Source organism: Mirounga angustirostris, unplaced genomic scaffold (assembly GCF_029215605.1).
Source record: "Mirounga angustirostris isolate CCGP_5_RB_7025 unplaced genomic scaffold, mMirAng1.0.hap1 SCAF_11, whole genome shotgun sequence".
In the NCBI taxonomy this organism is placed as follows: Eukaryota; Metazoa; Chordata; class Mammalia; order Carnivora; family Phocidae; genus Mirounga; species Mirounga angustirostris.
In genome coordinates, this window is record NW_026991719.1 from 62620783 (window position 1) to 62638036 (window position 17254).

General features: G+C 38.7%; 1 pseudogene; it reads right to left on the minus strand.

The window, feature by feature from the left end:
• Nucleotides 1-14437: 14437 nt before the first annotated feature.
• LOC123861129 (small ribosomal subunit protein eS4-like) lies at nt 14438-16851 on the minus strand (annotated as a pseudogene).
• Nucleotides 16852-17254: the final 403 nt, after the last annotated feature.

Below are 17254 nucleotides of genomic sequence, written 5' to 3' on the forward strand. Positions count from 1 at the left end.
AGTTCTCAGCTATGATTTGCTCAAATACATCTTCTAGTCCTCTCTCTCTCTCCACTCTCTCCGGGATTCCAATTATTCTAACATTGGAACGCTTCATGGTGTCACATTTCTCTGATTCTATTTTCATGGATTCTGAGTTGTTTTTCCTTGGCCTCCTCTTTTCCCTTTTTATCTGTTATATTGTCTCAGGTCGCCTATTCTCTCTTTTGTCTCAGTTACCTTAGCTGTTAGATTATCTAGATTGGGTTGTAGCTCATTGATAGCATTTTTAAGTTTTGCCAATTCACCTTTTATTTCTGCCCTTAGAGACTGTATGTTGCCATTAATTGATTTCTCCATTCTAGCCATTGTCTTCACAATTGCTAGCCTGAATTCCATCTCCGACATCTTGGTTATATCTGCATCCATTTGTAAATCTGCAGCATAAGTCATAATCTCTGAGTCTTTTCTATTTTGGGGGCTCCTCCTCCTAGTCATTCTGTTGATGGGTGTTTGAGGGAATGTATAGAGTCCAAATTATTGACCAGAACGCAAGCAAGATGCACCTCTTTTCTTGGGACCTTAAGGTTGCTGGCCTCTTGTTTTCCCAGCCTATCTTCTGTGGTAGGGGCCTGCCATGCTGTTACTCAGGCATCCTTGTTCGGGCGGAGTTGCCCTGCACCCCTGTGGCCAGGGATGGGCTCAGTGGGAATCAGTTTTAGGGGCTTTTGTTCTCTGGTGGCTTTCCCTGGCAGCTTTCTGCATCTCTTCTGCAAGTCAGAGCAGAAGAGACCATTTCCAACCCTCTGCCTCAGAGCAGAGAGACCGCAGTCTGTTCTTCAGTGAGCTCTCCAGGCCACACTGTCTCCGTTTCTGTCCATGCTGCTATAAACAACAGCGTCCTGGGTCGTGCGTCTCTCCACAGCACCCCCAGTCCTGCCTCCTGTTCGGACGGAGTACGTCTCTGCCCTTTGTGCTTCTAAAACCGCCAGCTGCTCCCTTTTGGCACACGCGTGACCTTGCCACTCTGGGTTTCCATCCCGCAGGCTGCAGTTCGCAGGTGCTACCCCACCGCTCTGGATTTCCACCCTGGGGCCTGCCCTAAAATCCTTTCCCTGCCGCTACCAGTGTGAGTCTGTGCCCCATCTGTAGCACGTGAGGCTGTCACTCACTGGCAGTGTAGGATCCCCACAGCCAGGCACCCTCCCGCTGCTGTTCATCCTCTGATATCTGCCCGTGGAATCACGGCTCTCTGCTTCATACCTCAAAACCAATCGCCTGCGATATTCTGTTTGTAGAGATCCAGATCTTCTTACATCTCAGGCTGGTTTCGTGGGTGCTCAGAGTGGTCCAGTCTAATGTTTCTACCATTGTAGGTTATAGATCTCTTCTTCCGAGCTGCTTTCAGGATTTTCTCTTTGTCTCTGAGACTCGTAAGTTTTACTAGTAGATGTCGGGTGTTGACCTTTTTTTATTGATTTTGAGAGGGGTTCTCTGTGCCTCCTGGAGTTTGATGCCTGTTTCCTTCCCCAAATTAGGCAAGTTCTCTGCTATAATTTGCTCCAATATACCTTCTGCCCCTCTCTCTCTTTCTTCTTCTTCTGGGATCTGAATTATTCTAATACTGTTTCATCTCATGGTATCACTTATCTCTCGAATTCTGCCCTTGTGATCCAGTAGTTGTTCATCTTTTTCTCAGCTTCTTTATTTTCCATCATTCTGTCTTGTATATCACTAATTCTCTCTTCTGCCTCATTTATCTTAGCAGTTAAAGCCTCCATTTTTGATTGCACCTCATTTATAGCCTTTTTGATTTTGACTTGGTTAGATTTTAGTTCTTTTATTTCTCCAGAAAAGGTTTCTCTAATATCTTCCATGCTTTTTTCAAGCCCAGCTAATATCGTTAAAATTGTCATTCTGAACTCTAGTTCCAACATCTTACTAATGTCCATATTGATTAGGTCCCTGGCAGTTGGTATTGCCTCTTGTTCTTTTTTTTGAGGTTATTTTTTTTCATCTTGTCATTTTTTCCAGAGGAGAATAGATGATGAGAGAAAAAAATTCTAACAGGGTAACAATGACCCCAGAAAAATATACACTAAACAAATCTGAAGAGTCTTGAAACTGGGGGAAAATAAAGGGAAAGAAAGATAAAAGAAAAAAAAATAAAAACAAACAAAAAACAGAATATGATCAAATATGATCAGGCTGTTGCACAGATCAGTGCCACACACTAGTTTTGGGGCATATTTCGGTCTGTTAGAAGAAAGTGCCTCTCAAAATTTTAAAGAAAGTAAAACTTATATATGTACAAAAATACGATAAATACAATGAAGGGATGGAATATGACTGTAAAGATGAAAATTATAAAATATATTATAAAATGAATTGATAAGAAGTTGGTTGAAAAAAGAAAGAAAAGGATTAAAAAAAAAGAGAGAATGTGATCAGGCAGGAGAGTGGAACAAAGCCATACACTAGAGATTTAGGGTATATTTTGGTCTCTTAGAAGAAACTGTATCTCAAAATTTTAAGAGAGAATAACTTATATATATATACCAAAACTAAGGGTAGCTACTATGAAGGGATAGAATATGGCTTTAAAAATGAAAAATAAAAGATATTTTTTTAAAAAAGGGAAAAAGAAAAATTAAAAAAAAAAGAAAAGACAGTTTAAAAAAAATTAACTTTGAAAGACTAAAGAATCATGGGGAAAAAAGCCATGAATTGTATGTGCTGTATTCTCCTATAGTGCTGGAGTTCTGCCATTCTCGTTGATCGGTAAACTTGGCCTTGGCTGGCTGTTCTTGCTGACCTTCTGGGAGAGGGGCCTGTTGTAGTGGTTCTCAAATGTCTTTGCAGGAGGCAGATTTGCCCCGCCCTTGCTGGGTCCAGGCTAAGGAATCTGCTTGGGTTTGCTCTCTGGAGCTTTTGTTCCCTGCAAGCTTTCCACACAGCTTTGGAGGACGAGAGTGAAAATGGCAGCCTCCCAATCTCCACCCTGGAGGAGCTGAGAACTTGGGGCCCCACTCCTCAGTGTGCCCCCAGGTAAAAGCAGTCAATCAATCCCGTCTTCCAGGTCTCCAGCTGTGCTCCGTGCTCATCTGGCCTGTGCCCCAGCATTTCTATTTCTGGCACCCGACCTCATGTGGAGTCTCCAAAACCAGCAGATCCCTGTGGTGCGCTTCCGTGCTGCTCCTTCTGGGGGGGGAAGGGGAGCCTCCCTGGATCTGCCGCTTGTTGGGTCCCTGCTGGAGGAGCAGTGGCCCAATTGTCCTGTGGATCACGGTTTATGGCAACCCGAGCTGAGAGCCCACTCTTCGGCTCCGTCTCTGCAGCTGGCTTCCCTGCTCTGATACCTGGGAGCTCTGCCACACTCAGGCACCCCTGGTCTTCCTGTGACCCCGAGGGTCCTGAGACCACTTTGTCCCAGAGAGCGTTCCACCCCTGCTTAGCCACTGGAGTGACGTCTCTCAGTGGAGCAGACTTCCAAAAGTTCTGATTTTGTGCTCTGCTGCTCTATCACTTGCCAGAAACGGCTGACAGAGGTCACCTCCCCCGCCGTCTATCTTCCCGAATATCGCCTTGGATTCACTTCTCCACACGTCCTACCTTCCAGAAACTGGTCGCTTTTCTGTTCAGAGAGTTGCTGCTATTCTTTTCTTCGATCTCCTGTTGAGTTCGTAGATGTTCAGAATTGTTTGATCCTTATCTAGCCGAATTCCTGGGACCAGATGAAATTTAGGTCTCCTACTCCTCTGCCATCTTGCTCCTCTGATCACATATATTTTTAATATTAATCCCATATCTTATATTATTTGGAAATATTTTATTCTACTCTGTTATTTCTTTTCAATTTCTTCTTTGTGTCCTTTGGTGGATATAATATTTATTTTAATGAAGTCCAAGTTTTTCTTTTGTTTCTTGTGCTTTTGATGTCATAGCTATGATTCCAGGGCTAAAACCAAGGTCATGAAGATTTACTCCTATGTTTTCTCCTAAAAGTTTTATTAGTTTTAGCTTACATTTAGATCTTTGATCCTTTTTGATTTAATTTTTCTATATAGTGTGATGTAAGGATCCACTTTTTTTTTATGTTTATGGATATACAGTTAAACCAGCAGCATTTACTGAGGAGAGTCTTCTTTATACTCTTTGTACCTTATCAGTATCATTGGGCTATAGATCTATTAGTTTATTTCTGGGCTCTCAATTCTGTTACATTGGTTCATATATCTATTCTTATGTCATTACTAAATGTTTTGACTACTGTAATTTTGTAGCATGTTTTGAAATTGGGAAATGTGACTCTCCAACTTTGTTTTCCTTTTCAAGATTATTTTGAATATTTGAGGTCCCCTTGTATTTCCATATGAATTTTAGGGTTAGCTTTTCCATTTTTGTAAATAGGCTGTTGGGATTTTGACAGAAATTGCATTGATTCTGTAGTTCAATTTGGGAATTACTGTTATCTTTACAATATTACGTCTCCTAGCCCATGAACATGGGGGTGTCTTCCCATTAATTTAGGTCTTTTAAAAATTCTTTCTGCAATGTTTTGTAGTTTTCTTTTTTTTTTTTTTGGTGGAACTTTTCTTTTTTTATTATAATTTTTCAATTATGTTATGTTAGTCACCATACAGTACATCATTAGTTTTTGATGTAGTGTTCCATGATTTGTAGTTTTCAGTGTATATACAAGTCTTGCAAATTATTGCTTAGATTTATTCTTAAATTTTTAATTCTTTATGATGCTATTGTACATGGAGTTGTTTTCTTAATTTCCTCAAATTATTCATTGCTAATGTATAAAAATATACTGATTTTGTGTGTTGTTACTGTATCCTGCAAATTTGCTGAATTCATTTATTAGCTGAATACTTTTTCACGGATTTTAAAGGATTTTTTATATATAAGATCATGTCATCTGTGAATAGAGATAATTTTACTCTTTCTTTCCAGTTTGGTTGCCTTTTATTTTTTCTTACCTAATTGCCTTGGCTAAAACTTCCAACACAATGTTGAACAGAATGGTAAAAGTGGACATCCTTGTCTTGTTCCTGGTCTTAAGGGCAAAGGTTTCAGTCTTTGAGCATTGAGAAAGTATTAACTATTTGTTTTTCATAAATACCTTTTATCATGTTGAAGAAGTTCCCTTCTAATCCTATTTTATTGTGTGTCTTTATCATTAATGTGTGTTGTATTTTGTCAAATGTTTTTTCTGCATCAGTTTAAATGATCATGTGGTGCTTTTCCATAATTCTATCAATGTGGGGCGTTATTCTAACTTACATATATTGAATCATCCTTGCTTTTCTGGGATATACTACATGATCATGATGTACAACCTCTTAATATGCTGCTGGATTGTTTGCTAGTATTTTGTTAGGATTTTTGCATCTGTATTTGTATGGGACAATTGCCTGTAGTTTTCTTACACTGTCTTTGGCTTTGGTATCAGAGTAATGCTTACCTCATAGAATACGTTAAATGTTCCTTCCTGTTCTATTATTTGGAAGAGTTTGAGAAGGCTAGGTTTTAATTTCTCTATAATTGTGAGGTAGAATTAGCCAATGAGGCCATCTGGTGATGTGATTTATTGGGAGTTTGTTGATGACTGATCCTGTCTCTCTTCTTGTTACAGGTTTGTTCAGATTTTCTATTAATCCTTGTGTCAGTTTTGGTGGTTTGTGTGTTTCTAAGAATTTGTCCATTTCATCTGGGTTATCTAATTTTTTGGCATATGATTGTTCAAAATATTTTCATATAATCTTTTGTATTTCTGTAAACACTGTAGTAATGTCCCCTCTTTCATTCCTGATTTTAATAATTTGAGTATTATATTTTTTGGTCAACCTAGGTAAATTTTTGTCATTGTGTTAATCTTCCAGAAAATGGAATTTTTGTTTTGTTGTTTCTCATTTTTCTATTCTCTATTTCATTTATTTTTGCTTTAATTTCTTTTTTAAAATTTTTTATTGTTATGTTAATCACTATACATTACATCATTAGTTTTAGATGTAGTGTTCCATGATTCATTGTTTGTGCATAACACCCAGTGCTCCATGCAACGTGCCCTCTTTAATACCCACCACCAGGCTAACCCATCCTCCCACCCCCCTCCCCTCTAGAACCCTCAGTTTGTTTTTCAGAGTCCATCATCTCTCATGGTTCGTCTCCCCCTCTGATTTCCCCCCCTTCATTCTTCCCCTCCTGTTATCTTTTTTTTTTTCTTAACATATATTACATTATTTGTCTCAGAGGTACATATCTGAGATTCAACAGTCTTGCACAATTCACAGTGCTTACCAGAGCACATACCTTCCCCATTGTCTATCACCCAGTCACCCCATTCCTCCCACCCCACCCCCCACTCCAGCAACCCTCAGTTTGTTTCCTGAGATTAAGAATTCCTCATATCGGTGAGGTCATATGATACATGTCTTTCTCTGTTTGACTTATTTCATTCAGCATAATACCCTCCAGTTCCATCCATGTCGTTGCAAATGGCAAGATCTCATTCCTTTTGATGGCTGCATAATATTCCATTGTGTGTGTGTGTGTGTGTGTGTGTATATATATATATATATATATATATATATATATACACATATACATACCACATCTTCTTTATCCATTCATCTATTGATGGATATCTTGGCTCTTTCCACAGTTTGGCTCCTGTGGACATTGCTGCTATAAACATCAGGGTACACGTACCCCTTTGGACCCCTACATTTGTATCTTTGAGGTAAATACCCAGTCGGGCAATTGCTGGGTCATATGGTAGCTCTATTTCCAACTTTTTGAGGAACCTCCATACTGTTTTCCAGAGTGGCTACACCAGCTTGCATTCCCACCAACAGTGTAGGAAGGTTCCCCTTTCTCCACATCCCTGCCAACATCTGTCATTTCCTGACTTGTTAATTTTACCATTCTGACTGGTGTGAGGTGGTATCTCATTGAGGTTTTGATTTGGATTTCCCTGATGCTGAGAGATGTTCAGCACTTTTTCATGTGTCTGTTGGGCATTTGGATGTCTTCTTTGGAAAAATGTCTCTTCATGTCTTCTGCCCATTTCTTGATTGGATCATTTGTTCTTTGGGTGTTGAGTTTCATAAGTTCTTTATAGATTTTGGATACTAGCCCTTTATCTGATGTGTCATTTGCAAATATCTTCTCCCATTCTGTCAGTTATCTTTTGGTTTTGTTGACTGTTTCCTTTGCTTTGCAAAAGCTATTTATCTTGATGAAGTCCCAATAGTTCATTTTTGCCCTTGCTTCCCTTGCCTTTGGCAATGTTTCTAGGAAGAAGTTGCTGCAGCTGAGGTCGAAGAGGTTGCTGCCTGTGTTCTCCTTTAGGATTTTGATGGACTCCTGTCTCACATTGAGGTCTTTCAACCATTTTGAGTCTATTTTGGTGTGTGGTGTAAGGAAATGGTCCAGTTTCATTCTTCTGTATGTGGCTATCCAATTTTCCCAACACCATTTGTTGAAGAGACTGTCTTTTTTCCACTGGACATTCTTTCCTGCTTTGTCAAAGATGAGTTGACCATAGAGTTGAGGGTCCATTTCTGGGCTCCCTATTCTGTTCCATTGATCTATGTGTCTGTTTTTGTGCCAGTACCATGATGTCTTGATGATGACAGCTTTGTAATAGAGCTGGAAGTCCGGTATTGTGATGCCACCAGCTTTGCTTTTCTTTTTCAACATTCTTCTGGCTATTCGGGATCCTTTCTGGTTCCATACAAATTTTAGGATTATTTGTTCCATTTCTTTGAAAAAAGTAGATGATATTTTGATAGGGATTGCATTGAATGTGTAGATTGCTCTAGGAAGCATTGACATCTTCACAATATTTGTTCTTCCGATCCATGAGCATGGAACGTTTTTCCATTTCTTTGTGTCGTCCTCAGTTTCTTTCATGAGTATATTATAGTTTTCTGAGTACAGATCCTTTGCCTCTTTGGTTAGGTTTATTCCTAGGTATCTTAAGGTTTTGGGTGCAATTGTAAATGGGATCAACTCCTTAATTTCTGTTTCTTCTGTCTTGTTGTTGGTGTATAGTTTTGCCACTGACTTCTGTGCATTGATTTTATATCCTGCCACTTTACTGAATTCCTGTATGAGTTCTAGCAGTTTTGGGGTGGAGTCTTTTAGGTTTTCCACATAAAGTATCATATCATCTGCAAAGAGTGAGATTTTGAACTCTTCTTTGCCGATTTGGATGCCTTATTTCTTTCTGTTGTCTGATTGCTGTGGCTAGGGCTTCTAATATTATGTTGAATAGCAGTGGTGATAGTGGACATCCCTGCCGTGTTCCTGACCGTAGGGGGAAAGCTCTCAGTTTTTTCCCATTGAGAATGATATTCGCTGTGGGTTTTTCATAGACGGCTTTTATGATATTGAGGTATGTACCCTCTATTCATATACTTTGAAGAGTTTTGATCAAGAAAGGATGCTGTACTTTGTCAAATGCTTTTTCTGTATCTGTTGAGAGGATCATATGATTCTTGTTCTTTCTTTTGTTAATGTATTGTATCACATTGATTGATTTGCGGATGTTGAACCAACCTTGCAGCCCAGGGATAAATCCCACTTGGTCATGGTGAATAATCCTTTTAATGTACTGTTGGATCCTATTGGCTAGTATTTTGCTGAGAATTTTTGCATCCATGATCATCAGGGATATTGGCCTGTAATTCTCCTTTTTGATGGGGTCTTTGTCTGGTGTTGGGATCAAGGTAATGGTGGCCTCATAAAATAAGTTTGGAAGTTTTCCTTCCATTTCTATTTTTTGGAACAGTTCAGAAGAATAGGTATTAATTCTTCTTTAAATGTTTGGTAGAATTCCCCTGGGTAGCCATCTGGCCCTGGGCTTTTGTTTTTTGGGAGATTTTTGATGACTGCTTCAATTTCCTTAATGGTTATAGGTCTGTTCAGGTTTTCTATTTCTTCCTGGTTCAGTTTTGATAGTTGATACATCTCTAGGAATGCATCCATTTCTTCCAGGTTATCTAATTTGCTGGCCTAGAGTTGCTCATAATATGTTCTTATAATTGTTTGTATTTCTTTGGTGTTGGTTGTGATGTCTCCTCTTTCATTCATGATTTTGTTGATTTGGGTCATTTCTCTTCTCTTTTTGATAAGTCTGGCCAGGGGTTTATCAATCTTGTTAATTCTTTCAAAGAACCAGCTCCTAGTTTCATTGATCTGTTCTACTGTTCTTTTAGTTACTATTTCATTGATTTCTGCTCTGATCTTTATTATTTCTCTTCTCCTGCTGGGTTTAGGCTTTATTTGCTGTTCTTTCTCCAGCTCCTTTAGGTGTAGGGTTAGGTTGTGTACTTGAGACCTTTCTTGTTTCTTGAGAAAGGCTTGTATTGCTATATACTTTCCTCTTAGGACTGCCTTTGCTGCATCCCAAAGATTTTGAATAGTTGTGTTTTCATTTTCATTGGTTTCCATAAATTTTTAAAATTCTTCTTTAATTTCCTGGTTGACCCATTCATTCTTTAGTAGGATGCTCTTTAGCCTCTATGTATTTGAGTTTTTTCCAGCTTTCCTCTTGTGATTGAGTTCTACTTTCAAGGCATTGCAGTCTGAAAATATGCAGGGAATGATCCCAATCTTTTGGTACCAGTTGAGACCTGATTTATGACCTAGGATGTGATCTATTCTGGAGAATGTTCCATGGGCACTAGAGAAGAATGTGTATCCCGTTGCTTTGGGATAGAATGTTCTGAATATGTCTGTGAAGTCCATTTGGTCCAGTGTGTCATTTAAAGTCTTTATTTCCTTGTTGATCTTTTGCTTAGACGATCTGTCCATTTCAGTGAGGGGAGTGTTAAAGTCCCCCACTATTATTGTATTGTTGTCAATGTGTTTCTCTGCTTTTGTTATTAATTGCCTTATATAATTGGCTGCTCCCATGTTAGGGGCATAGATATTTACAATTGTTAGATCTTCTTGTGGGATAGACCCTTTAAGTAGGATATAGTGTCCTTCTTCATCTCTTATTATAGTCTTTGGTTTAAAATCTAATATGTCTGATATAAGGATTGCCACCCCAGCTTTCTTTTGGTGTCCGTTAGCATGGTAAATTGTTTTCCATCCCTCACTTTCAATCTGGGGGTGTCTCTGGGTCTAAAATGAGTCTCTTGCAGACAGCATATCAATGGATCTTGTTTTTTTATCCAATCTGATAGCCTGTGTCTTTTGATTGGGGCATTTAGCCCATGTACATTCAGGGTAACTATTGAAAGATACGAATTTGGTGCCATTGTATTGTCTGTAAGGTGACTGTTCCTGTATATTGTCTGTTTTCCTTTCTGGTCTATGTTTCTTTTAGGCTCTCTCTTTGCTTAGAGGACCCCTTTCAAGATTTCCTGTAGGGCTGGTTTTGTGTTTGCAAATTCCTTTAGTTTTTGTTTGTCCTGGAAGCTTTTTATCTCTCCTTCTATTTTCAATGACAGCCTAGCTGGATATAGTATTTTTAGCTGCATATTTTTCTCATTTAATGCTCTGAATATATCATGCTAGTCCTTTCTGGCCTGTCAGGTCTCTGTGGATAGGTCTGTTGCCAGTCTAATGTTTCTACCATTATAGGTTACAGATCTCTTCTCCTGAGCTGCTTTCAGGATTTTCTCTTTGTCTCTGAGACACATAAATTTTACTATTAGATATCCAGGTGTTGACCTATTTTTATTGATTTTGAGAAGTGATCTCTGTGCTTCCTGGATTTTGATGCTTGTTTCCTTCCCCAAATTAGGGAAGTTCTCCACTATAATTTGCTCCAATATACCTTCTGCCCCTCTCTCTCTTTCTTCTTCTTCTGGGATCCCTATTATTCTATTGTTGTTTTGTCTTATGGTATAGCTTATCTCTTGAATTCTGCCCTCGTGATCCAGTAGTTGTTTAGCTCTCTTTTTCCTCAGCTTCTTTATTTTCCATCATTTGGTCTTCTATATCACTAATTCTCTCTTCTGCTTCATTTATCCTAGCAGTTAGCACCCCCATATTTCATTGCACCTCATTAATAGCCTTTTTGATTTTGACTTGGTTAGATTTTAGTTCTTTTACTTCTCCAGAAAGTGTTTCTCTAATAACTTCCATGCTTTTTTCAAGCCCAGTTAGTATCTTTAAATTGATGATTCTGAACTCCACATCTGACATTGTACTGATGTCCATATTGAGTAGTTCCCTGGCAGTCGGTACTACCTCTTGTTCTTTTTGTTGAGGTGATTTTTTCTGTCTTTTCATTTTGTCCAGAGGTGAACAGATTAATGAGAGAACAATATGCTAACAGGGTAACAACATCCCCAGAAAGTATATTCTAAACAAATCAGAAAAGACCTGAAGCAGGGGGAAAAGGGAAAGAGAGAAAAAAGAAAAAGAAAAAAAAGAAAAAGAAAAAGAAAGAGATAAAGATAAAAAGAAACAAAAACAGAACAAAACAAACAAAAAGATTATGATCAAATATGATCAGGCTTGTACATAGATCAGTGCCACACACTAGATTTTGGGTGTATTTTGGTCTGTTAGAAGAAAGTGCCTCCCAAAATTTTAAAGAAAGAAAAACTTATATATGTACAAAAATAAGGGTTGATATGATGAATGGATGGAATATGACTGTAAAGATGAAAATTATAAAAAATTTTATAAAAGGAATTGATAAGAAGTTGTTTGAAAAAAAGAAAGAAGAGGATTTAAAAAAAAAAGAGAAAAAAAAGGGAGAGAATGTGATCAGGCAGGGGAGTAGAAAAAAACCATACACTAGAGATTTAGGTTATATTTTGTTCTGTTAGAAGAAACTATCTCAAAATTTTAAAGAGAGAACAACTTATATATATATGCCTATAATAAGGGTAACTGCTATGAAGGGATAGAATATGACTCTAAAAATGAAAAATAAAAATGTTTTTTAAAAAAGGGATTGATAAGATGTTGGTTGAAAAAGGGAAAAAGAAAAATTCAAAAAAAAAAAGACAGTTAAAAAAAATTAACTTTGAAAGACTACAGAATCATCGTAAAAAAGCCATGGATTCTATGTGCAGTATTCCCCTAGCGCTGGAGTTCTGTTCTCATTGATGGGTAAATTTGGTCTTGGCTGGCTGTTCTCACTGATCTTCTGGGGGAGGGGGCCGTTGCCGTGGTTCCCAAATGTCTTTGCTGGAGTTGGAATTGCCCCGCCCTTGCCCCATCCGGGCTAAATAATCTATTCAGGCTTGCTCTTGGGAGCTTTTGTTCCCTGCAAGCTTTCTGTACAGCTTTGGAGGCTGAGAGTGAAAATGGCGGCCTACCAATCTCCGCCCGGAGGAGCCGAGACCTCGGGGCCCTGCTCCTCAGTGTGCCCCCAGAGAAAAGCAGTCAGTCACTCCCGTCTCCCCGGTCTCCAGCCCCACTCTGTGCTCACCTGGCCTGTGACCGTGCATTTCTATCTCTGGCGCCCGACCCCAGGTGGAGTCTCCAAACCCAGCAGATCCCTGTGGTGCACTCTTGTGCCTCTCCTCCCGGGGAAGGAAGGTGAGTCTCCCCGGATCTGCTGCTTGTTGTGTCCCTGCTGGAGGAGCAGTGGCCTGACTGTGCCCCGGATCATGGTTTATGACAAGCCCAGGCTGAGAGCCTGCGCCTCGGCTCTGTCTCTGCAGCTGGCTTCCCTGCTCTGATACCTGGGAGCTCTGCCGCACTCAGGAACCCCCTGTCTTTCTGTGACCCTGAGGGTCCTTGGACCACACTGTCCCACGAGGGTTCCAGCCCCCACTTAGCCACTGGAGTGAGGTCCCTCAGCGGAGCGGACTGCTAGAAGTTCTGATTTTGTGCTCCACGGTTCTATCACTTGCCAGAAGCGGCCTATGGAGGCCCCTCCCCTGCCATCTATCCTCCCGAATATCACCTTGGATTCACTTCTCTGCACGTCCTACCTTCCAGAAAGTGGTCGCTTTTCTGTTCCTTTGCTCTAATTTCTATTATTTCCTTCTTTCTGCTGGCTTTGGATGTGGCTTTCTCTTTTTTTTTTTACCTACTTAAGGTATAAGGTTAGGTTACTGACTTGGGATCTTTATTTTTTTTTTAAGATTTTATTTATTTATTTGACAGAGAGAGACACAGCAGGAGAGGGAACACAAGCAGGAGGAGTAGGAGAGGGAGAAGCAGGCTTTCCGCTGAGCAGGGAGCCTGATGCGGGGCTCGATCCTAGGGCCCTGGGATCATGACCTGAGCCAAAGGCAGATGCTTAATGACTGAGCCACCCAGGCGCCCTGGGATCTTCATTTTTGATATAGGTATCACTGTTAAAAATTCCTGCAAACACAATTATGATTTTGGTATGTTGTGTTTTCATTTTCATTCATCTCAAATTATTTTCTGATTTTGCTTGTAATTTCTTCTTAGACCCTTTGGTTATTTAAGAGTGTGTTATTTAATTTACACATATTTGCAAATATTCCAGTGTTCCTACTGCTATTGATTTCTAGTTTCATTCCATTGTGGTAGGAGAAGATACTTGGTATGATTTCAGTATTTTAAAATGCATTGAGACTTGTTTTTGCAGCCTTAAATGGTCTATTCTGGAGAATGTTCCATGTGTATTCGAGGAAAACATGTATTTCAGTGTTGGTAGGAGGAGTGTTCTGTATATGTCTGTTAGGCCCAATTGGTCTATAGCGTTGTTCAAGTCATCTGTTTCATTATTTATCTTCTGTTGAGCTGTTCTATTCATTATTAAAAGTGGGGTATCAAAGTCTCCTACTGTTATAGAACTGTTTCTACAATTCTGTCAATTTTTGCTTCATATATTTTATGGTTCTGTTTTTAGATGTAAATATATTTATAATTGATGCATTTCCTTGATATATTGACCCTGTTATCAATCTATAATATCCTTCTTCATCTCATAACAATTTTTAACTTAAAGTCTATTTTGTCTGATATTAGTATAGCAGCACCAGATCTCTTTTTGATACTATTTGTATGGATATCTTTTTTCCATCCTTTTTTTTTCAAACTATTTGTATCTTTGGATCTAAGGTGAAACTCTTAGAGACATCATATAGTTGAATCCTTTTTTAAAATCCATTCTACTAAGCTCTGACTTTTAACTGGAGTCTTTAATCATTTAAATTTAAAGTAATTACTGATAAGTAAGGATTTACATCTGCCATTTGTAATTTGTTTTCTATAATGCCATACCTTTTACGTTTTTAAATTTTTCATTAAAACCTTGTTTTATGATTTTTTTTCTTGTGTAGCATTTTTATTACTGCCTTCTTTCTTTTTCTATATATCTTTAAACTTTTTTTCTTCATGGTTACCCTAGGGATTACAACTAACATCTTTATTTTTGTGTTGTGTGCTGCATTATCTTATTATTATTATTAATTATTATTATTATTTTCAGTTAGCTGCATTATCTTTAATTAAGTAGAAGGACTTCCAATCATGTCACCTACAGACCATTTTACCCACTGCTCTGTTTGGCCATAAGTTTCTTGGCTCTCTCTTCAGCAATGATGAGGTGGATATCCTTTCCATGGAGATGAGAAATCCATGTTTTTTGCCTTTGCCAGTAACAAAAATGTTGGAGAGCCAGGTGGCAAAGCTGTTGCCATTGGCATCTTTCACATGAACTACATCAAAAGAACCAGAGAGTGTCTCTGTTGGTGATCACACCAATTCTTCCCAGATTAGCACCTCTAGTCACCATACAGAGATTACCAGTGTCAAAATTGATCAAGTCAGTAATCTTTACACTCTTAAAATCAATCTGAATGGTGTCATTAACCTTGATGAGGGGATCAGGATAGCAGATGGTATGAACATCATGGGTCATCAGATAAGGAATTTCTTTTGTCCCCAGAAAGGTCTTTCTCACTTTGCACAACTTATACTTTGCCTCCTCAGGTGTAATATGATGAGCATCAAAGTGACCTTTGGTGTAATAGATGAGGTGAGAATTCTCCATAGTCTTGTCAATGCTGGTGACATTCATAAAACCACCAGTGTGGGTTATATTAGTTCTGACCCTGCCATTAATCTCTTGATAAAATACTGCAAACAGATCTTTATTTCATCTTCTGTTAGGGCATACTTAAGTCTGTTCCTTAGGAAAAATGATGAGAGAGAGACGTTCTCTCAGCTTATGGGAACCAGTAAATGGATTAGGGATAAACACACTGGTCAGTTTATCCAACGTACATGCTTTGAAGCTTTTTAACTTGGTGAAGCCTCAAAAGTTCATTTTTGCTTTTGTTTCTCTTGCCTTTGGAGGCATGTGTAGCAAGAAGTTGCTGTGGCCAAGGTCAAAGAGGTTGCTTCCTGCATTCCCCTCTAGAATTTTGATGGATTCCTGTCTCACATTTAGGGTTTTCATCCATTTTGAGTTTATTTTTGTGTATGGTTGAAGAAAGTGGTCAGTTTCATTCTTCTGCACATGGCTGTCTAATTTTCCCAAGACCATTTGTTGATGAGACTGTCTTTTTTCCATTCGATATTCTTTCCTGCTTTGTTGGAGATTAGTTGACAATACAGTTGAGGGTCCATTTCTGTTCCATTGATCTATGTGTCTGTTTTTATGCCAGTACCATACTGTCTTGATTACAGCTTTGTAATAGAGGTTGAAATCCAGAATTGTGATGCCACCAGTTTTTTTTTTTAACATTCCTTTGGTATTTGGGGTCTTTTCTTATTCCATACAAATTTTAGGCTTGTTTATTCCAGCTCTGTGAAAAATCTTGATGGTATTTTGATAAGGATTGCACTGAATGTGTATATTGCTTTGGGTAGCATAGACATTTTAACAATATTTGTCCTTCTGATCCATGAGATTGGAATGTTTTTCCATTTCTTTGTGTCTTCCTCAATTTCTTTCATGAGTATTCTGTAGTTTCCTGAGTACAGATCCTTTGCCTCTTTGGTTAGATTTATTCCAAGGTATCTTATGGTTTTTGGTGTAATTGTAAATGGGATCAATTTTTGATTTCTCTTTCTTCTCCCTCATTGTTAGTGAATAGAAATGCAACAGACTTCTATGCATTGATTTTATATCCTGTGACTTTGCTGAATTCCTGTGTCAGTTGTAGCAAATTTTTGGTGGAGTCTTTTGGGTTTTCTACATAGAGTATCATGTTATCTGTGAAGAGTGAAAGTTTTACTTCTTATATGCTGATTTGAATGCCTTTTATTTCTTTTTGTTGTCTGATTGCTGAGACTAGGACTTCTAGTACTATGTTGAACAATAGTGGTAGAAGTGGACATCCCTCTTGTGTTTCTGACCTTAGGAGAAAAGCTCTCAGTTGTTCCACATCGAGAATGATATTCACTGTGGGCTTTCCATAGATGGTTTTTATGATATTGAGGAATGTTCCCTCTATCTCTACACTCTGAAAAGTTGTAATCAGGAAAAGATACTGTATTTTGTCAAAGGCTTTTTCTGCATCAATTGAGAGGATCCTATGGTTCTTGTCCTTTCTTTTATTAATGTGGTGTATGACTTTGATTGATTTGCAGATGTTGAACCACTATTGAAGTCCAGAAATAAATCCCACTTGGTTGTGGTGGATGATCCTTTTAATGTACTCTTGGATCTGATTAGCTAGTGTCTTGGTGAGAAGTTTTGCATTCATGTTCATCGGGCATATTGGTCTGTCATTCTCCTTTTTAGTGGGCCTTTGTCTGGTTTTGGGATCAAGGTAATGCTGGCCTCATAGAATGAGTTTGGAAGTTTTCCTTCCATTTCTATTTTCTGAAACAGTTTCAGAAGAATAGGTATTAATTCTTTGAATGTTTGGTAGAATTCTGCTGGGAAGCCATCTGACCCTGGACTTTTTTTGGTGGAAAATTTTTGATTACTGATTCAATTTCTTTGCCGGTCATGGGACCGGTTCAGGTTTTTTATTTTTCCCTGTTTTGGCAGTTTATATGTTTCTAGGAATGCATCCATTTCTTCCAGATTGCCTAATTTGTTGGCACATAGTTGCTCATATAATTGTTTGTATCTCTTTGGTGTTGGTTGTGATCTCTCCTCTTTCATTTATGATTTTATTTATTTGGGTCCTTTTTTTTTTTTTAAAGATTTTATTTATTTATTTGACAGAGAGAGTGAGAGAACACAAGAAGGGGGAACAGTTGAGGGAGAGGGAGAAGCAGGTTCCCCACCAAGCAGGAAGCCTGATGTGGGACTCAATCCCAGGACCCTGGGATCATGACCTGAGCTGAAGGCAGACATTTAACCATCTGAGCCACCCAGGTGCCCCGGTCCTTTCTCTTTTCTTTTTGG